The sequence below is a fragment of the Phalaenopsis equestris genome, unplaced genomic scaffold (genome assembly GCF_001263595.1).
Source record: "Phalaenopsis equestris unplaced genomic scaffold, ASM126359v1 Scaffold209544, whole genome shotgun sequence".
NCBI lineage: Eukaryota > Viridiplantae > Streptophyta > Magnoliopsida > Asparagales > Orchidaceae > Phalaenopsis > Phalaenopsis equestris.
The window spans coordinates 240,003-245,480 of NW_018228702.1; the positions used below are offsets into that span (position 1 = coordinate 240,003).

The following is a 5,478-nucleotide window of genomic DNA, read 5'->3' on the forward strand; positions in this document are numbered from 1 at the left end:
CCCCCCCGCCAACCCCAACTTTTTCACAACCATAAGATTTACACTAACATGATATCAAAACAAATTTTCCCAATGATAATTGTATCTAAACCCTATCATGAAGTCATGAATTTCTTTTATCTATAGCCATAACATTGGTAAGTCCAGGAAAAGTTGATGTGTAAGATATATTGATTATAACTAAAAGTTTTAGCAGTTATAAATTTACTAGAGTGTTTCACAAAGCTCATAAGCATCCAAGTATGCAACATTATCCTTCTCATGCTGAAATCTTGAAGCTGAGAAATCAAAGACAAACATCAAGATCAAATGGAATCAGTAGAAAGAAATGAGAGGATCAAAAAGTGACAGTTACCTCAACATTATCTGACCGTGGATAATTATCTGTATTTTGCACGAAGTTTTGATCTTTGTCGAAGTCGTGCATTTTAATTCTTTGAGGCAATTTATTAGGTTCAAATAGAATCGTATTAAAAAAATCTGTTAAGGTCATGCATTTTAATTCTTTGAAGTAACTTATTAGGTTTAAATAGGATCATATTAAAAAAACCCTAGATTCCTTATGTTAATATTTAGTGTGTATCATTGTGATGGGCATGTTAAAAAAGCCTAGATTGCTTATGATATCCGAGTTAACCCAAACCACAATTGTAAAAATAAATATTATTGCTGAAAGTAAATAGGTGGTTACCATGACACGTTTGAAAGGGAAAAATACAACAGACAAAAACAAACACAACAGAAGTGTATCCCAAGGGAGGTGGAGGTCAGCTAAGTGGGTTTGAATGGAAAGGTTGGGGGGGCAGCAGATTCAGCAATTAAGTTTTCTGGAAGATAGATGAGGTGCCATAGATCTTGTAGGCAGCTGGAACAGCAACAAAACAGCAAAAGGAAGGCGTTGCAGGCTGTGACAAGAAAGGTGGAGGGGTAGGAAAGCTAGGCCGGTAAAGTGTAAGGCCGAGACAGTGGCTAGGAAGAGGAAAGCTGCAGTAAAACAGCAAGGGCAGCTAATCTGTGGCAGTTGGAAGGTTGTGGGCTGCCAGAAATAGTAAAAGGGAGGGCTAGCGGCTGATTCAGAAGGAGAACAGCAAGGATTGTGGATGGAAGGTGGTTGGAAAGAAAACTGCAGAAAAGAACAGCTAAATGGATGCTCTAGACGGACATAGCAAAGAAAGAGGAGTGGCAGCGAAGCCAGGGGTGCAGGGAAGGTAAGGTCAAGAATAAATACTCCCTTGAGAACGAGCTACAACAAGAGAACTACTCGACCCTTAAAATAAGGCCACTACCTCAGACGAGCTACAGTTGGAGCACCACCCGTCTTCAGATACGGCCCTAGCAAGGAAAAGTAGGGATGTCGATAACTGCCCAGAAGAAAAACACGATAAAACTCCTCTCTAAACCTTATTACAATGCATATATAGAAAAGAACTAGAAAGGAATGAAAGAAAATAAGGAAAGTCGCTAAAAATTAGAAAATAATAGAAAACGGGCAACTCGGTTGGGCTTTTTCGTTCTCGTGAACTGGTGCACACGCTCGGTTCGGCTTCTGTAGTTGTACTGTAGTATGACTCGCATAAATGGGGCTCCCAAGTAGCCCCCGCGGCAGTCTCCCGATTGGGGATGCTCAACCTCAATTATCAAAGCGTTTATCTTCTCATAGTAGTCAGGTCGGCCCCGTTTAAGGTAACAGCAATGTTGCAGGCTCCCAGTAAGTCAATTATGTATGTGATGTCATTCAAAAGCACAACATAGTAGAGAAATATCCATCTACCTTTGGAACAACTTGAATTGGAGCTACATAACGGCATAGATCTTCATGAGTCAAATCTCAAGCAACTAAGTTTATAATATGCTTTTCCCACTACTTGTACTCGGTTGCATGTATCTGGCAAACAAGTTTTTTAGAATGAATCAACTCTAGAATGAAATTTAAGGTAGGCTGGACCGCACTAAAGTATAACCACTCAAGAGAGGCATGTTCTTCTCTAATAGGTATTAAATCCCATTGTAGAATTTTCTTCCCCTCCAAGCTCACAAGACAATTTTCAAAGCAATGGTTCATTTCTCCTATTTGGTCATCTGTTGGCGACTATACTGTATAACTGAATCTAATATTTGAATAGCTCTATATAAAGTTCCTGAAGTGGCACAAAAAAGCCTTATTTCAAATATGTTGGACCTTCCTCTATAGGGACAACTAAAGGAGCCTATATATCTAAAAAGTCTAAATTTCTCTTATATGGGATTGACATGGCTCTGGTATCAGTTCCTCAGACTCAAGGTCATCTTGGACAACCACTGCCAATTCGGTTGGAGACTTCTTATAGAGTCAGCATGAACTACATGCCTCTTTCTCTCATCAATTTGAAGCTAGTACTCATTTGTGTCATCACTTTCTTCGGTGTCTACTGTGTCATTACCATTTATTCAACAATGTCCTCAAATGAAATAGATCATTCATCTGGTTATGCAATTTGATTCAATATGCTCAAATTTGTGGCACTTGACACCCTTCCTAGTTATGACAGATTTGAGAATGCGAGTTGGCTCCCACCTGTCCTCCACTCATAATTAATTACTCCTCGGGCTTAGTCGACTTGGAAGCTTCACTGGATGTACTCTTTTTGTAATATCACAGGATTGAACCCAACTTGTAAAATGTGGTGGTCATCCGCTAATGTTGTCTCTCCACTTTTGAAGTTAGGATCTACACATCCTATCTTTAATGAACTGGTAGGTACTAGCATCGCATTTCCCATCACCTTGAAACAATTACTGATCTTGTCTTTTCCCTCATGATGGTGTATATGCTTCATTTTTTTTCCATCAAAACAATGCACTCCTGTTTAACTGGCTTGAAATTAGTTTCACCATTCTGTCTAATGGAACATCCTGGTATTCGAAGAAAAATTCCACGATCTTGAGCCGCTCAATGAAATCATTTGGATCTTAGTAGTCATCAAAATGTGACAAATCCAAATTTACTTCAAAGTTCTAGCTTCTCAGATATTTCATGTCAAGTCTTCACAGTAGAGGTTCTTCATCACTGATATCCAATGGTGGAAGAGACTCACTCTATTTCTTTGATCTAGAAAGTTGCCAATGTAGCTACGGGCGACCCTTTCAAAATACCTCATCTCAAAAATGACAAATCTTTGTTGTAATTGGAGGATTTTCCGCAACACATCATCTATATAAGGTTCGTAAACATCCCTTTGTAGATTTTTCATAAACAGTATCATGGCATTTCCTCCCGTTTTGATCTTCGACAATTATCTCTTTGATGGCATGATTAGTGTTTGAGGTGTAGGTAGAGGTAATGTTGTGTGTGAGGATGGCTTGAGTCAAAAAGTAGGGGAAAATTTTTTTTTATTTATCTATTTTTTTTTAGTGGTGGAGGTGGGGTTTGGGATAGGTTTAGGTATTTCGGATGCTAGAAGCCTTAGAATAGGACTAGGGTTGGACTAGCCCTGATACCAAATTTAACCCAATCACCAATAAGAAAAGCAAATATTATTATTGAAAGCAAATAGGCAGATGGAGTTCGGCTAGGTGGGCTGAAATGGGAAGGTTGGGTGCTGGAGGGTGGCAACTTCAACATGTAAGGTTACTGAAAGATGGATGAGGTGCGGTAGGGCTTGTATGCAGCCGGAACAGCAACAAAACAATAAAGGGAAGGTGTTGTTGGCTGCGGCAAGGAAGGTGGAGGACTAGGACAGCAAAGGCAGCGAAGCGAGAGGCCGGGACAGTGGCTAGGAAGAGGAAAACTGCAGCCAAGCAGCAAGGACAGCTGGTCTAAGGCGGCTAGAAGGCTGTTGGCCTCCAAAAACTGGAAGGAGGGATGGTGATTAATACGGAATGAGGAGCAGGGATTATGGAAGGAAGGTGGCTGGAAAAAGAACTGCAGGAAAAAACAGCAATGGCGGCTGTCCTGGGCGGTTGCAATGCGAAAAGAGGCGTGGCAAGAAAGCGAGGAGTGTTGGAAAGGGTTGAGAAATGAGCTATAACCAGAGCACCACTCGACCCTTAGAAGAAGATCACAACCTTCGATAAGTTACAGTTAGAGCACCACTCGCCGTTGAATATAACCCTAGAAGGGAGAAACTAAACCGATGACTGTCCTGAATAAAAACATGAAAAAACTCCGCTCTAAACCCTAACACAACGCATATATAGGAAAGGAATGAAATGAATGAAAGGAAAGGAGGTAACTCATTAAAAATTGAAAAGAAATCGAAAACAGGCCGCTCGTCTCGGCTTTGTGCAGTTTGCCTGATCAACACAAGCGTTTTGTTTGGCTCCTGTAGTTGTACTGTAGCAAGGCTCATAGAAACAGAGCTTCAGGGATACTCCCACGTCAGCATTTGTTGTGATTTAGCAAGCGTCATCATTATAGGCACATTCAGTTGATGGAGCTTCCACTAAAGCGAGATCTAAAGAAGGGTTAATGTATATTCAGACCTTATATTTTTTATTTGCAGATAAGAAATTTCTATGAATCAAAAATTAAACATGACATCGTGATGCATAAACCCAACTTACTCCAAATGTATGAAATTTATCATTTGACCTGAATCATTTTTGAGAAATTTGTACATTCCATGAAATCAGCATAATGAAAAACTTAAAATTTAATGTAAATTGAAGTTAAAGCTTAAAATCCTGTTTTTTTAAGCAATTTATAACCGATATTGGCATAATAGCATATCATTACATGGCATTTTCTTATCCTTTCTAATAGCTAGCATAATTAGCATTCATTAAAAATCTAGTTATATTTCTTGAGTAAGCGTTGCTTATTTCTAAACAACTGAAATATGAATCAGATATCTGGCACATTAAGTTAGCTCAAAACAAATCTCCAGTTTAGCTCATGGTAACGATTGACATTTTAAAGAGAATTGGCACTTTGGATAAAAATCAAGAAAGCTCTACAGAAGGCTACCTTCTAATACTACACTGGTCTACACAAAAATATAACATCGATGGTTTTTGCCATACACACAACTTCTTAAGCATGCAAAGAAGAGTTATCCATTTTGTTTCGTGGAGAAGTATATTTTGTTTGAAAATAATTTAACAAAAACTTATCTTTTCTTTTATTTTGGTTGTCCACGAGTCGATTACGCTATCGGGCATAGGACTGCCAACAACCTGAGGAGGTTCGAGCCGACTACCGCTAGACTTATGTCGGTGAAGGATACCATATCCTATTGTTCATCAAATGCCTGGATCTTGATGTTATAGGATAGGGTATCTTTCCGCTCTATCTTCGGTGTGCCTTTATCATCAACACCGTACGCCCCAAAACGACTACTTGCGACCTTGCTTGATGGTTGCACCTATAGCAAAAGGCTATACGTGGACACTTATGCATCGTACATAAGCATCGAAAAAAAATCGAACCAAGCAAGGAAATAAAAGAACAAAAATGAGGTGAGAGAGAGGAGACACTGATCCATCTAAAACAACGAAAAA

General features: G+C 39.3%; 1 protein-coding gene across 2 annotated transcripts in view; it reads right to left on the reverse strand.

Moving 5' to 3' along the window:
* Positions 1-5,478, reverse strand: part of LOC110036671 (endonuclease III homolog 1, chloroplastic-like) — a 49,398-nt gene that overhangs the window by 16,358 nt on the left and 27,562 nt on the right. The window lies entirely within an intron of this gene.